The 17,463-nt window shown below is 36.9% G+C and overlaps 1 long non-coding RNA gene across 2 annotated transcripts in view; it reads right to left on the reverse strand.

Annotated features, from left to right (window-relative positions):
- Positions 1-17,463, reverse strand: part of LOC113879859 — a 46,533-nt gene that overhangs the window by 18,648 nt on the left and 10,422 nt on the right. The window contains exons 2-3 of one of the 2 annotated variants that reach the window (XR_003507485.1): positions 4,514-4,611; positions 4,073-4,355 (exon numbers count right to left, since the gene is read on the reverse strand). This is a non-coding gene — a long non-coding RNA (uncharacterized LOC113879859). The remainder of the gene's footprint in view (positions 1-4,072; positions 4,356-4,513; positions 4,612-17,463) is intronic. The other variant, XR_003507486.1, reaches the window with a different exon arrangement.

Here is a 17,463-nt window from a genome sequence, read left to right on the forward strand (position 1 = left end):
GTCATTGACATCGTAGTGAGGAAATTCAGGGCAGACACGTACAAGGAAGTAAAATCTCCTTCCTCCACCAGCAGTCTTTTCTGTCCCTGGATGGTTTGTGTGATGATTGTATCATTCTTCAACCATCTCCTACCACCGTCTTTTATAATCATGAAATTACCATCAACACGTTTTTCCTCGCAAGCTATTTATTCTCTACCTCATTTTTTTATAACCTCATAATCTCAGTTCACAGAAATGACCAAAGAATTCTCAAGATCTAATTCTATCCCGCTGCTTTTCCCCAAATCACCTTAATGTGGTATTCTGGGAAATTCAGGGAGCACATGCTTGTCAAAGAAACGTAGTATTTCTGTGGCAAGGCAAGTAATCTCTCTTCTTTGTAACTCAGCATAAGACCTGTATTTAAAAATTCAAGAAGAAAATGTTCACAGGGCTCAATTTCATGACTTCAGCAGGTCAACTCAAGGAATGGGCAAATTATGTCTTTCCTACAAAGCCATCACGGGAAACCTGAGATGGCCACTCTGAACAGCCTGGCCTGTAGGAAGTTCAAAGAATGAAATCTACTCCATGTCTTACATATGTTCCATGTTTATAAGAAATTTCATTGCTGAGAACTTTGTAGAGAAGTTCTTCCTCCTAGCTCTGCTGAATATAATTTCCTTGAGATAGTGGGTCTAACAATATGGTAAGAAAAAGTCAGTGGTCTCTAAAAAGGCTACTTTCTATTGTTCAGGGTCTCCTTGTCCGGTCCCATGTAATGATCTTAAGCCCAAATCAATGTAGCTAAGTACTCCCATGTACCTCCAGAGAATGCAGAGCTTTGAGAGGGGGAATTTTATCTTATAATACAAATACACTTAATATAATTTTGAATAGACAATACATTCACATTGTACAAAAGTTAAAATGACATAACAAGGCATGCATTGAGAAGCTGTGCTTCACCACTTTTTCCCATCCACCCTACTAATTCCTGATGCCCCCTAGAGGTAAGCATGTGCATTTGTTTCTTTGGGGGGTCTTTAAATATTTTTATGCATATTCAAGCAGACATTATTAATTCTCCTATATTTTCCTATCTAATTTTCCTATACTTCATATACAAAAGGCAACACATGCTATACATATTCTTCAGCTTGCTTCTTCCATAGAGAAATACACCCTGGAGATCATTTCCTATTAATAGATAGTGAGCATTTATTAAAACCCCGTAAAGCGTCCTTGTCAACAGACACTCAAAATGTTCCTTAACTCTTACCATCACAAACAATGCTTCAGTGAACAACTCGTCTATGTGCTTTCATATACATACAGATATATCTGTAGGATACATTTCCAGAAGTGGGACTTCATAGAATGTTTATTAAATACCTCCATCTTACTTATCAAAGAGTAGCCTGTACTTCAGTTTGCGCTCTCTTCACTATTTTATGAGCTTTTGGAAGGCATGAGCTGTGTTACATTGGTCTTTGTATCCACAGCCCCTACATAGTACCTAGCATGTTAATGCAGAATACAAACTAAACTTCCTCATGTAACTATATCCTTAAGAACATTAAAGGAACCCTCAACTTAAAAGGCTGAAATCTAGGGTGTAAATTAAGAGGCACTTCCAAGTTTCTATTTAAGGATAAAAATGGGACTTACAAGATACCAGGCCAGATGAAAATACTGACTAAGGAGTAGAAGTTTCAAGGATGAGGATGTGTCTTCAAATCCAGTGACTGGGACATGTCACATAAGTGTTCTGGGCTACTTGAACACAGAGAAGCTGAATAGTAAATGGAGACGATTTCTGGAGGACCCCTGCCTGCTGAAGACCAGTCAGGAGTGACTGAGACCAGCCCTAACTTAAAAGCCCGGCCCAAGATGCAAAAAAACAAAAAGGTTAAGTACACAGCTGGCTGAACAGATAAAGCAACTATACTCCAATAAAAATTAATTAAGAAAGAATCTGAACAAAAAGAGAAGTTGTGTTACGGCATGTGTGTGTGTTTGATATGATTCTTCTTCTCCTCCATCTCCACTCTCATGATAGCCTGTGTGAATGACTCCTGATCCTACTCTGTGACCCACCCCCACATTTGTCAGGAAGCCTGCCAGCAACTTGTGGTGAAAGCTCAGACCTGGTCCTAATGATGGTAGCTGCACCTCCCAGCTCATTCCCTCACCATCCCAGGACTGCCCCTGGCCAGCCATCGCTGCTGCCCCAGCACACAGCCCACAGGAATGTTCTCTTTCTCCATTAGGCCTTCACGTACCATTGCAGCTGCCACTGAACTATGTAGAAAAGCCACGCTTGAAGAGACAGGATGGCAGGCGAGTGTGCCACACACAGAACTCCCCTCAGCCCTTATCAAAATACCTGCCTCTCAACAGTGAGTGAAAGTAAATTGAAAGGCCGTCTTTGGTTGTATCAATAATGTGACAATATCATTCAAAAATTGTAAATGTGTTTTTATCTAGCACTTTTACTTCAAGCAATTAATTCTACCAAAATTTATAAAAATTCACAAAATACACATATGTTTGCTAAACTATTATTTGAAAAAGCAAAAAGCCTAAAAGAAAACATTTTAAATATGCACTGATATGTGCACATTAGATCCATAATATCATATTATCTGACACCCTGTGCAACTTCTAGAATGGGGTAGACCCATGTATAGGGCAACATACAGCCAAAATACATTGCTAAGTGAATAAAAGGAAGTTCAGAAGAGTAAATATATTGTATGATGTTACTTGAGATTTAAAAGAAGATATACTTGCTTGTGAATAAAAAAATGTCTGTCAGAGGCCTCCCTGGTGGCTCAGTAATAAAGAGTCTGCCTGCCAATGCAGGAGACACGGGTTTGATCCCTGGTCAGGGAACTGAGATTCCCACATGCTGCAGGGCAACTGAGCCCATGAGCTGCAACAATTGAGCCTGTGCTCTACAGCCCGGGAACCACAACTACTGAACCCACATGGTGCAACTGCTGAACCCCACTTGCCCTGGAGTCTGAGCTCCGCAACAAGAGAAGCCATGGCAATGAGAAGCCCATGCACCACAGCTGGAGAGTAGTCCCTGCTCTCCACAACAGAAAAAAGCCCAAGCAGCAACAAAGACCCAGCACAGCCATAAACAAATAAATAAAATTATTGTTTTAAAGTGTCTGTGAATATATGAGAGGGAGTTTCTTGGAGGTCCAGTGGTTAGGACTCAGCGCTTTCACTGCAAGGGCTGAGTTCAATCCCCTGTCAAGGAGCTAAGATCCTGCAAGGCATGCAGCAAAGCCAAAATATATATATATATATATATATATATATATATATATATATATGTGTGTGTGTGTGTGTGTGTGTGTGTGTGTGTGTGTGTATAAAACTATTATTAACAGTTATTCACCAGGGAATGGGGCTTCCCAGGTGGCACTAGTGGTAAAGAATCCACCTGCTAATGCAGGAGACATAAAAGATATGGGTCCGATCCCTGGGTCAGGAAGACACACTGGATTAGGAAATGGCAACTCACTCCAGTATTCTTGCCTGGAAAATCCCATGAGCATAGAGAGGAGCCTGGTGGGCTACATTTCATGGGGTTGCAAAGAGTCGGACACAACTGAGCATACCAGGGAATGGGATTGAGTATGAGGGGGCAAGGGGGAAAGAGGGGAACATTTTAAAACTTTATATCCTGTTTGTATTGTTTTTATAAGTAAAAAGTTCTCTCACAACCAATCTATTATTTCTTAGGTTGCTATGGTATATAGCATACCCCATAGCATTTTATGGGGTTTAGCAACCATTTTTGAAATTTTGGTCATAGTGAATAATGACCACTTTAAAAATCCTCCTAAAGAGTTCTGTGTGGCTGAGGGAAAAGCTATGGTTGATCTCAGTTGAGGCTCACAGACACAACTACAACTTTATGGATGTACACTCAAAATCCAAGTCACACAGAGAGGTTAGTGAAATTTCCTGTGGTTTCAAAAATCCAGGTGTTGAGCTTTCAGATTGTTGATGAGATGAGCAATAATTTTAATATAACTCGATCACCCCCAAACTTAGAACTGACACTTACCTACACTCATCTTTCAAGGGATGCATTTTAGCTTTTGCATTGTGTTTACAATGAGATTTCCCATGAAGTTAACTTTAAAAATTATGAAAAAAATTGATCATATTTTACAAAATCAGGGAGAAGTGAAGAAGAAAAGATGCTCCCATATTATGCAAGTGTCCTGTTGCTAAAGAAGAGACTGCTCAAGGCAGACATACACCAAGCAGTAGGTTCTGTGATTTGGTTTTCCAAATCCTGATCAGTGGAGCCATTCAATCTGTGTCTGATCCTGAAGAAAGAAAACCTGAGATGAAACAAGAAAAAGACAAAATGTCAAAGCAAGAAAAAAATTGACAGTACAACTGACAATAGATCCAAATATAGGTTCCCTTGGGGCAAGGCTTTAATCAAGCTTGAAAGTAGCAACATTTCATTTGGAATATCAATTTCCAGGTAACCTACCTTTTCCAAGATTTTCTGTTGCTAAGATGATGACATCTTTGGTTACTAATCTAACCAAGTTTTCCAGTGTCAAAAGTTTTATCAATTAGTCTTTGTCTCTGCAATACAGAAAAAGGAAGTTGTAGGGTACACAACATTAATTTAAATGCTTTATATGATTCTTCTTTTCTCTGGAATAGTATTTTGTGTTTGCAAATGTACCTACTTCTCTTGGTACTAACATGGTAGGTCTATATTAGAAGCTAAATAAGACAGGCAAACCAAGCAAACAGACAATTCATCTTGCTGTAATTATAACCACACCTAGTTTATGGAAGTAATGCAAGCCTGAAATTCATAAAAAATCTTAATAGATCTTTAGAACCAAAGCACACTTTTGAGGTTAGCCCCAAAACTAGCCCCAAATCTTCCCTCGTAGCTCAGTTGGTAAAGTATCTGCCTGCGATGCATGAAACCTGGCTTTGATTCCTGAGTTGGGAAAATCCCCTGGAGAAGGAAATGGCAACCCACTCTAGTATTCTTGACTGGAGAATCCCATGAACAGAGGAGCCTGGCAAGTTACAGTCCATGGGATCACAAGGGTTGGAAACAACTTAGCGACTAAACCACCACCATCAAAACTTTTGAGAACGTTCATTTTACAACTGAATGCTAAAGCACAATAATAACCTTTGAGATTAAAAAAAAAAAAAAAAGCAAGAGAGAGGTTGAAAGAACTCAGGAAGGAATAATAGAAATTAAGAGAAGTAAATAAAACAGTAAATATATCAATAATTGTAACTTTGCTTGCCTAATTCACTTATTACCAAGCAATTGTGTATGTGTCCTCAGTTACTCAGTCATGTCTGACTCTTTGCAACCCCATAGACTATAGCCTGTGAGGCTCCTCTGTCCATGGGATTTTCTGGGCAAGAAATACTAGAGTGGGTTGCCATTTCCTACTCCAAGGGGCCTTCCCAACCCAACCAAGCAAATAATCTTCAATTATAAAAATAAGTGTAACTATTTGAGAAATGTTTACTTCCACAAAGTAGGTTCTAAGCATGTTTGGTAATTTAATTTTAAATATATGTTATTGTATTTTGGAGTTTTAAGGCACTGGCCTCCAATATTTAGATCAAGGAATCTAGAAATAAATTATCTCGATAACTAATATTAAGTTGTCCAAAGGCACATTGCTCAAATTATTAGAAAGGTATGGCTGAAAGTATATTTTTGAACTCAATTATCTAGATAACTTGCACATAAATATCTGACCAAAATCCACAGAGTTGGGATATCTGTATATTCCATATACACCTGTTTTAATATACAGTGTTTTTTCCTTTGAACCACTAATCAAGTTTATTATGTGCAACTTCTACAATATAAGCCTATTTGCCCCAATGTCTTAGCATCATAGGACCCTCTCATCAGAATATTGGTTAGATTCCCTAGTGTGAATCACTTATCCAGTTGCTTGCCTGATTACTCATGTGTTTTTGAGATTTGTGAAATGCGGCAGATAAACAGGTTTATGCTGTGTGCAGCTTGGAGGGCAGCCAATGTCTGTCTGACTATCCAGTGTATTGACTCTCCTGCCTCAAATCTCTCTCATACAGAGAAGCTGTATTTTAAGTCTAAAATCAGTGTAGAATGCAATCCAGGAATGTCACTGCAGAAAACAGCAGGTGCTCATCCACTCATTTGCAGTGATTCTTGCAGAGAAGAAAGTGAATCAATGATTCACCCAGTGGACAAAGAAACGTCACAGTGAATATTTGGAATAGAAGTCAAATGCGGGAAAAGAACATTCTCATCTAAAAATGTGCTCTTATTTTAGAAAGGAAAACCTCCCACAAGAAAATCAGGAATTCTGCTGAAGTGCTCTGATTGTAACTGCAGTAAGCAATAGCTCCCTTCTCCCTGCTTCTCCTGTTTTATTGCTTTTGTGTTGTACTTCTAAAATAAATATCAATAAATCATTGCAGTTAGATACTCTAATATAGACAGAAATGTACTTGACTCCCTACAGTCATTACAATTGGAGGGGACTCTGATTAGGATGCTTTACTTAATTAAGTGATATCGTCTAAAGAGAGTTCTTCCCTCCATTTTCTGTTTAACAGTCTTATAAAACACCAACAGAGGAAATTCATTCTGTTGTTTGCTTTCCTTATTGTAAATGGTTTCTTCTCATTCATAGTTTACAGAAGATGTTGTGTTAATGAAACGGCTAATAAGCCAAAGGCTGTGGTTCAGCTACACACAGAGCCTTGTTCAAAGCAGCCCAAGCCACACTAGACTTGAGAACATTTTCTCTCTCAGCCCTAGAAATGTATTCTAAAATTTATTTTTACAGCATCTGTAACCTAAAATTAAGATGATTCAAAAGAACATTTTTTCCTGAGAAATCACACTTCATCTGGTCTATACAGGGTTCAGCAGAGACCTTCAAAATCTGTTTCTTTGGAAAAATAGAAAAAAGATGGGCAAAGAATAAGCAGTCCTTATGTATAAGATGTTATTTGTGAGGCACTTTAATTTTACTGAAAGAAGTCATTAAATTTGGATTGCCAATACAAATATGATTATATATGTTTTCTAAATAAAATGTTATTATGTTGCAACTGAACTCATCCATTTATTGTTTGTTTACCTAGTGCTCAAACACATGTTTTATTCATAGATGTCTGGGAGAAAAAAATTTTGCTTGATAATCACACCAAGCATATTTAACAAAAGCGATTCTCCTTTTATTAGTGAACAAGTTTAAGCAGAATGATTTCATTTTTTTTTTTCCATGTGGTTAATTCAGACTTGCAGAATCCTCAGTATACAGCTTTTGTTTCTCCGCCTGCTGGCTTTTATGCCTTTAATGTATGCATGCCTATCCACTGATGGGAAAATATCATTTCCTCCAAGTCTTCCTTTTTCCTTCTTGACTATACTCTCAGTTGATTTCTGGTTTTGGTTAGATTTCACTAGCTACTTCTGTCAAATCATATACAAGACAGTCAAACTGAATCCCAGTAAAAAGTTCACTATCCTGTTGGAGATTTTAAACTCTCTTTCACTGAAGTGAATGAGAATTCTAAATATATTTACTTATCCCTTTAAAAATAAATATCTGTATTCTAAAATAAATTTAAAATGTTAGAAAGTAGTCAAGAAAGTGAAGATTTATTAATGTCTATGAAATCATTTTCATTAACAAATAAAACATATTAACAAATGTTTTTACATTTAGCAACTTTCTATTAAAAAGCAACATAAATGTAAATACTCTCTTAAATGAAAAACCTTTCAATATATATTTTTGCCATAACACAACATGTAGCTAAAATCATTTAACGATCTTAAATTTTTAAATTCATTTGAGTCTCAAAATATAAATATGAATATTAATGAATCACATACAAGGGGCTTTTAATTAATTTCTAATCTATTAAAGAAACTTTAAACCATTGCCAAGAACCTGAATTAATTCCTGGCTTGTATATAGTTTGGTCATTTCTCAGGCAAAATAATAATAGCAGTAATAATAACCCACAATTAATAAATGAGTTAATTAATGTTCTATGACTCTAAGGTTTTGGTTTTAAACTGCATAACACTAGCCCTGCATAAAACCACTACCTGAAAACATTCTCAAGTTATATAGATTTTCTTAACTCCCAACTTTAATCAGCTTTACCATAGAAAACCAAAGAAAAACAATAAAACAATGTGTCCCTGGACATGTTACCCAAAATGAATTCTAGAAGTTGCTTGTAACTGCTTTTATTTTTTTTTAAGGATACTCTTTATTAAAGATTAACCTTACATTAGTTCTAAAGTTCATTAGATATTAGTTATTTTCTAATTTTGTAATGTAGATAATTTTTATAACCAAAAGTTTAGTTAGCCTACTTTCTATTAAACAAACTTCTTTATAGATTTTCTTAAAGCTCGTCATTTAAAAAGGTGCCTTTGTCCTGAAACTAAACATATGACATTCCTGTCCCCTAGGAAAATGTTTAAAGAATTGAATAACAGTAAGTAAATTCTGTTAGAAATTTTATTCCATCTTCCCTGCATCTGTTTACTTTTAAAAAAATAATTTTTAAAAATAAAGAAGGTGGCTCTTTTCTTAAGACTTCAAGATGAATGAGAATTGCGTCTAATGAAGTACCACTGAAGAGTAGCTGCTGAGTCTGGCAAAAGAATGTGAGTCCCATTTTACGTGAACCAATTATTTTTATCAAATGACGTTTCTATCTAAATTGTTTGCTTTAAGAAATAACAATGTTAGAGATAAGCAGAGTTATTTTAATATGCGTTTTAGAGCATTATTATTCTAATTCCTATAAATCAAATTAACTGCAACGGAGCCCATTTCAGGCTGTTATTTATTGAAACTGCTTTTCATGGAGCAGTGAACATTTGCAGCGAATGCTCCAAAGCTGACAAGCAAATAGATCAGATTTTTAAAATGTAAACACAAATATTGCTATGCACTGAATAGGCTCTATAGTCAGAAAAAAATTTACATCCTAACATAGTCTTTTCTTGTACTTGTAAGATAAGCATTCTAAAGTATTTCTCATCAAAGCTATCTGTCTCTGTAAAGCAGTAGAAAGAGTAAATTTCCTGGAGAGAACTCAGCTAAGAGATACCCTTGGTCGATCAAATCTGTACCAAGAAGAGCACAAAGAAAAACATTTAGTTTTAAAGAGAAGATAATTCTTTGAAACTATTTTTTTTCTTTCTACAGAAATAGATAATGAATGCTCAAGAAAGAAAATATTCAGCAAAAAGCTTTTTGGGGGGGAACAGAGAGAAAAAAAAATCTTGTGTGATGTGATAGGAGAAAGTATAGAGACTGAAACAAAACAAACAAAAACCAAAAAACAGTCAAACTCGGACTGTATCCTTCTAAAGCATGTCTCCTTTCTGCAAGAGATGACTGCAGTCTGAGGAGTAAATTACTGCTGTCAGCGAGTTGGACTTTATAAACATAGGAGAAGGGATCATCCGCTCCTTTGGAAGACAATTCTCTTATTAATAGCACCAGTTTCAGAGCTATTTTTGCCTCTAAAAGGGGCACCTGCTAGACATTTACAAATTACCTTTAATAAGGGAGAAAAACTTATACACCGTTGTCAAGACGTATATATTTCTGACTCCAGTTAAACATTTTTAACAAGCCATCTTACCAACGTTTTGAAGCACCTCAGTGGCCCCGAGGGAGTTCTACCTTTAATGCAAAAAGACAACGAAGAGCCGGACACACACCCAAAAAATAAAATTATAAAGTAAAATCAAACATAGGACGCACAGGGAAAAGAAAAGGGAAACACATGTTGTTTATAATGAACAAACCATGAACTTCATGAAAATATAGCAAAAGCAATATTCGTGCCCTAGCAGAACAATTCCTGATGTATAATAAATGAAAGAAAAGTAAAACTTCTAAGTAGAATCAAGCATTGAGTAAACTGTAGAAGTATAACAGTGTTAACTACTGCATATTCTTTTAAGACATAGTATGATATAAATGTTAATGCAGTTAACTTAGTTCAGCATTCTGTTAATATAAAAATAGCCATAATGTAGTACTTCATTATTTGTAATTAATCATTCATAAAATAATGACTCAACAGTCCAGGAGAATCCCGGTCACGTTTCACAAGTACAGTAATCATACATAAATCATATAAAAACTCAAATTCATGTTTTAAATGTTATTTTCAAAATCAATATTTTTCCTCATGTTTAAACACATATAAAATCAAACGCCCCCAGCTTAAAAAAAAAAAAGTAACTAAGATTATCCTCCTAAAACACAGGTCAACATTTGGGAATTTTCAAATCTTATTTTCATAGCAATAAAAAATACTCATTGAAAAGAGCAACTGAAATACATCATATATTTTAATGACTCAAATATTTATTTCTAGTCCTTTTTGCATCAAGGCTGTGGGAAATTTGTATTATGAAGATCAGATGGTGCACTGATGTAAGAAATGTTGCAAAGCATTCTGTTGATTGGTTCTAATTAACTGCAGTGTGCTCTTGTGTTCTCAGTTTTAGCCGGCACACACTACACAATGCCTTTTATTTTGCTTTGAATGGATTTTTACTTAAAAACAGCTGATCTCAATATCCAAAGCATTTTTGGCTTTTTTTTTTTAAATCTGTTAAATTTTTCTTGCAATATTTTCTTTTCAATTTTAAAAGATAAATTTGAAAATATTTCTAAAGCAGAAAGTATAATCAGTTAAATTAACACCACTCGTGTGGTCTTTCACATGTATTTTGCATGTTCTATAGTACGTGATTACATTCTCAAACCACATTTCAATTCCTCTTTAAAAGTTATACATCTGAGTGATGGTTTAAGCAGGAAATTCTGAAAAGCAATTTAGAGCATGCTGCTAATTTTTAATTTTTTTATTTTTGTAATCAGTCTACTAAATAGAACAGAACTAAAACATGGGAGCGTGAGCAAGAAATGGGAAGGATTCCAGAACTAAAAGTATTAAACAAAATTCTTTACACTCACCTTTCTCTGATGATTTAAGCTCAAGCAGCCCTGACAGAGAGTGTCATGAATTTTCATCAACTTCACACATGTCATACATTTAAAAACATTTTGATTTGTCCTGGGCCCCCTGCATGTCTCTGGAGCACAGTAACAGTGCTGAGCTGTTTGGTAGGTATAAACCCTATGAACTCCCGGAGCCCTGGAAGATATATTATTAATGTAAACAGGCCCTTAAGTGGGGGAAGAAAAAGATCATTAAATAACTGGAAGCTTCCAAGGAAATGCAGAATTTAAAATAAGGAAAGTATTACTAGAAGCAGTGCATTTTCATAATATTTAAGGGCCACAGGTTTATCCATACATTAGTTTTCTGAGAATATACAGTTATCTGACCTGAGAATCATTTTGGAAAGGAAAATCCACAACCTAAAAATCGAGCTAAATTATTACCTTAACCTAGTGGACATTGAAAGTGATTAGTCATGTTTTTGTTCACATGAGGATAAGATGCGATTCATTTGAGCAGAAAGTCCACAGTTTCAAAATGGCTAGCAATATCCTGATATTTCTAGGAGGAAAGCTGTGTTAAATGCAGTAAAATAAAAACAGAATTTTGCCCTAAATAACACATCTGGGATTATCTTCCAAATATTTCTGTTCCTTTTAAAATTGTGAAAAATCATTCAGATGAAGAAATAAACAGCAGGAGAGGTTAATAAGTGTGAACAAAGTCACAAGTCATAGAACAATATAAACTCAGTAGCATTACAAATAACTTACACTGTGCCCTCACTTTATGACTGAGAAAACTGAGACTCTAAGAGAGGAAAGTGACTCCCCCAAGGTCCTACAGAGGCTAGGAAACACAACTGGAGACACAATTGGCAGCACAATGTCTATAATACCATAGAGCCTTTCAGCACAGTAACAGGAATGGCAGCTCAGGTGGATGTCAATCACACAACCAAGTAAAACAATGAGCAATGCATCCTTGATCCTAAAAGGAATATGCAGTGCATACAAAATTAACCAACCATCTTTACCCAGTGTCAACAGTTATTTTTCTTTCAAAGGTGCCTCTTTGGAAGCTATCTTTAGGCCTTTATTCTTCCCAGGATTTGAGGATTTCTATTTAATGAAAGGTAGTTCTCGTTAGCACTCTTACACCAAGCAGGCAGGTAAAAACAATTATCATATGGTCTCATTGTCACTAATTTGTCCCCACTTCCAATCCATTGTCCAGTCTACTGACAAGATGGTCTTTCTAAAATGCACAACTCATTATGACTGAATTTTTTCTATGGCTTTCCGTGTGCTACAAGATAAATCTACATTACTTAGTTTAGCATTCAAGGGTCTTCAAAATGTTTAGCCAGAACCATGCCTTCAGTTTTACTCCTGACACTCTCCTTACACTTTCTGCTTCGGGAATACAAACTAGGTATGACTCCCTAAACACAACATGCTCTTCACTGCCCCCAAGCCTTTGCACAGGCTGTATCTTCCACCTGAGACGCCTGATAAACTCTGCTCTTTCTCAAGAGTGAGCCCAAGTCTTACTTTTTCTCCTCCTGCTGAACATAGATGCCTCTTCCCATGGGATTCTACTGCATTTTTGCACAGACCTCACATTACTCCACTCATCACATTGAACTCTGTCTAAATACATGACTGTTACCCCAAACACATTGTTTTTGAGGTCAGAGACATAGCTTTTTCTCCATGCCGTACTTTGCCTGGTGTAAGCCCTCAGTGAGTATTCACTGACTGAATGAAAAAAATCAATAAACAAACCACCATATTTTTTTCTTGTCACTAATCACCTAGTTCTTCTATATAAGGTCTAAACTGGATGTACACTGAAAACAGGATATTTGCGTCAACCTCTGTTTTTGGTTTCTATCCACTGTTTGTTTTAAGCACAATTTTATAATCACCCTCTCACCATAGAAAGCTACTTTTGGCATGAAGGTGGTGACAAAATACCAACTCCTATCGAACTGTGAATCAAGAGGAGAACTCTTGGGTAAACAGTGGGTCACCAATATTCGAGATATGGCATAGAAGAGTTGGTAAATGACAGTTCCTTTTATGGCTCCTTTTCTTATTAGAAACACAAGTTGAAGGACTATCCGTCACCCCCTAAAACTGAAAATGCTCATTTGGATAAAAACTGGAAGTGATATCAGTATCTTCATGCCAAGTGAGTGCTTTAAAAGAGGATTTTTAGTCTGAAACAAATGGAATTTAAATCTGAGAGTCCGCTTATTCAGGGTTCTATTACTGTTTAACTCCTTCCAGTCTTCCTCATCTTGCTGAGAAAATGCTGTCCAGATACTAATGTCCTCTCCAAGCCTGCTCAGCTGAAGTGGGGGACGTCCTTGGTACATAAGCACATATTTTGCACTTGAAATAATACCCTCACACTCATTGATAAAAGGCTTCATATTCAAAATAGAGAAGGATGTGCCAGTATGGTCTTCCCTTAACATGTATAACATCTTGAGCAGACTCCAAATCAATGAAGAGCGACTCCAGTAGAAGCTGTTTGGGCCAATAAAAGGCACAGGGCATCCCAACCCTGAACCTACTTCCAATGTTTTGATTATTGCCCCCACTGACTTCACTCCAGGGTTCCATTCTGCCCCAGAGCTACAGTCACTACTCAAATGTGAGGGGTGCTCACTAAGGACTAGAAATTGGGAACACAGTAAACAGTAGCCATTGTGCCTGCATAACAGATTTCTCCTGGTCTTTGACCACCTTCCTTAGAGCAGCCCTCTCCATTCTGAAGGAGATCAGCCCTGGGATTTCTTTGGAAGGAATGATGCTAAAACTGAAACTCCAGTACTTTGGCCACCTCATGCAAAGAGTTGACTCAGTGGAAAAGACACTGATGCTGGGAGGGATTGGGGGCAGGAGGAGAAGGGGACCACAGAGGATGAGATGGCTGGATGGCATCACTGACTCGATGGACGTGAGTCTGGGTGAACTCCGGGAGCTGGTGATGGACAGGGAGGCCTGGCATGCTGCGATTCATGGGGTCGCAAAGAGTCGGACACGACTGAGCGACTGAACTGAACTGAACTGAACTGTGGCATTAATATTAACAACCAAAGTGAGTTCTTGAATTATTTTCTGGTAGGTGAGACCACACTGGCCAGTTCCCACCCCCACCCTTTAACGAATGATAGGATTTGTGACCTTCTGGTCTCCTCACCACTTCAGAAGATGACTACTCTTTAGAATTGTAAAAGTCTTGAATGGCGGGTGTGCCATAGAAAGTTTAAGGCTGGAATGTAAAAAAGAGATTAACTCTGTGGATTTTCCAAGTCATTAATTTTTAGGGTTCATCTTGTGTTACATCTAAGCTTTGGGGGTGGTGTTTGTTTTAAACATTACAGCATTACCTAAAACAGTTTTCTTGTGAATAGGCAGAGAAATGTGAGTCAGAGATTTCTCTCTTGCTGGCATAGAATGGGGACACTTTTCTGTCATTCTGAATCAAACCCACATAGAATTTTAACAATTTTCTGTTCACATTTATAAAAAGGAAAGAAAAATGTTAATAATAGTCCTTTATTTTTACATTTACATATATCAGGAAAAAATTATAACCAGGGATATAGTTTCATAAATTTATTCATTTAGCAAACTTATTGAATAACTATTATTATTCAATAACTATTATGTGCCAGAATAACTATTATGTACACAGGTGTTGACTAACAGCAGATATACAAAATGAAATAAAAGAATATGGTTGTTTTGACTTTCCTGGTGGCTCAGCTGGTAGAGTCTGCCCGCAACGCGAGAGACCAAGTTTCGATCTCTGGGTTGGGAAGATACCCTGGAGAAGGAAATGGCAACCCTCTACAGTATTCTTGCCTGGAGAATCCAATGGATGGAGAAACCTGTTAGGTTACCATCCATGGGGTCACAAAGAGTGGGACACAACTGAATGACTTTACTTTTGCTTTCGCTCTACAGCTCTAAATTCAAGAATGTGAATTGTGACTGTTATCACATCACATAAACTTAAATTTTCCTTTTGTCCACTTGCTATCTGTTCTCTTGGAAGAAAAACTTCTCTGGCAAGAAGTGTTAGTCAATATGGAAAATACTCATTCGCATAAATTCCAACTTTTAACTTAGAAAGCAAGAAAAAATATATCTATGTCTCCAACTTGGTTGGGACCAGTTGAAAGTTCCTCATAAACCCATAAATGGACATAGGCTTTGGTTTCCTTGAGGGTTTCTGAAATGAATCCATTACATTAAAATGGCTCTTAGTAGCAAAAGCAAGTAATGATTTGCATTATAAGCTAATAAAATGGGGGATTAGGCATATCTGTACAATAAGATCTTTTTTATTCACTTTTATAGAGATTCTCTCCCTATCCCTGCTTAAATGAACTTGGAAGATTATTCACCATTCAGTATTGTTTAAATTATAAGGCACCAAGCTGTCATCTGGTTTTTAAATATTTTTCCCCTTTGGTAATGTAGATGAGTAATGTCTATCTCCATTCTTTAAGAATACACTAATATAATGACAGTCTAATTTTGAAAAAAAATTAGTTTTTCTTAATATCTCACAGCTAAAGATTTCCTGACATATTAGAAACAGAATATTCTTCCAAACTACACTTTTCCAGCCATCTTGAACATTCATAGTTCAGTGAATTGTACTTTTCATTCCTATTCAAGAAGTGCTACAAGTCCTCTCACATAAGTAAATCTCCTGGAGAAGACTTCATTGATGAAGTCAGTGTACTTGTCACGGTGTTAAGTCACTCAGTCGTGTTCAACTCTGTGTGACCCCATTGACTGTAGCCCGCCAGGCTCCTCTGTCCATGGAATTCTCTAGGCAAGAATACTAGAGTGGGTTGCCATTCCCTTCTCCAGGAGACCCACTAGATCGGTCATGGTATTCACCAGTAAAAGTGATGGCTTTTATCGTCAATCATGATAGTTATAGATCCCAGAGTCATTTCCAATGTAAAAGTATGAGAAAAGGGCCTATCCTGCAGACAAAGGGAACCTAGAAAGTTTTGTTTCACCCTTTTGACTCTTTCATGCTATATTCCTAGATTTTACATCATCAAGGAAAGGAGAGAGATGTATTTTGCTTTTGCAATTATCCTATATGCCAAATACCTGCTTGTTTCAATTTAAGAAAGCAAGAAAATATTTTTATATCTTTCAATTTCACTTTGCTCTGAAAGTTGAGTACTTAGATCTTATCAAATTAGCAACAATTTCTCTGGTAAAACAAATGTGAAAAGCCAGAGGTTCGTTCTATGGACAGGAAGTGATAATTCTCCAAATTTTATTAAAACCTCTTGATTTATTTTCCCCTATACTATCTGATAAGGGGCACTTTTCCTGATCATTGCTCCCTGTTAGTAACGAAAATCCTATTTCTGTCTGTGGCAATTTTCAAAACTGAAGCTATCAAAGAATGCACTTACAACTTACTTTCCAAGGAAACTGCTTAAGAGTTCCTGTACCTAAGTCACTTCTTAATATTCCCCTCCCTGACCTTCCTACAAGTGAATTTTCCCAGAGGAATTTATTATATATATGAAGAATTTAGAAATGGACCTGCCTGCTGCCACTAAAGTTCTCCCAGTTCCTTCTAGCTACTAAGGGATTACATGACTGATTCACTCCTCTCCTTGTCTCCTGGCAGCTAAATGGGAATATTGGAGAGCTGCCAGAAGGGTAGGTAGCCAACCTGCTTGCCCTTGATTGAGCCTGCCAGCTTTTTAATAACAGAAGTAGGGTCAAGTAAGTGAAATCACAAACTGAGGAGAGTATTCTGAGAATGCAAAGGCAGTTAATGTCCTTCCAAACCTCAGATGGCTGGCAACCCTTGGCAGAATAATCTATGATTTGTGGCACCTGACCCTTCCACTGTGACTGTTAGCTGTGTATTCACTAGAAACATATTTACAGAATCTCTCCATTAGCAAAGATGCCTAGTGTGTGATTACCCAATTGTCATGGTCACACTAGGATTTTGATACAGTCCCTATTCACAAATGAAAAACTGCACTAAACTGCACACAGGTCTCATTTAAAGCAGGGATCCTCAATCAATAGATCAAGACTTCTGGTAGATCTCAAAGAGATTATCACAGTCTGGCTCCCCCTCCCTCCCCACCCCAAGACCACATTCCCACCTCCCCCCATCCAAAGGCAAGACAGAATCTCCTTTATTCCTTTGAACCCTAAGAATTCTTACTAAAGTTAAGAATAATTGGCTCTAAGAATTATCCAAAGAGATGAGACTGTTTAAAATAGACTCACCTCAGAAAATACCAGAAGAGAAAACTGCTTGTTTAAACTAGCTATCACTGCTCACATTTATGTAGTACTCTCAGCAAAGTACTTTTTCCTCATTTAAAATGTTTTATTTACAAAAGCAGAGCCAGGC

This window comes from Bos indicus x Bos taurus, chromosome 21 (genome assembly GCF_003369695.1).
Source record: "Bos indicus x Bos taurus breed Angus x Brahman F1 hybrid chromosome 21, Bos_hybrid_MaternalHap_v2.0, whole genome shotgun sequence".
Lineage (NCBI taxonomy): Eukaryota > Metazoa > Chordata > Mammalia > Artiodactyla > Bovidae > Bos > Bos indicus x Bos taurus.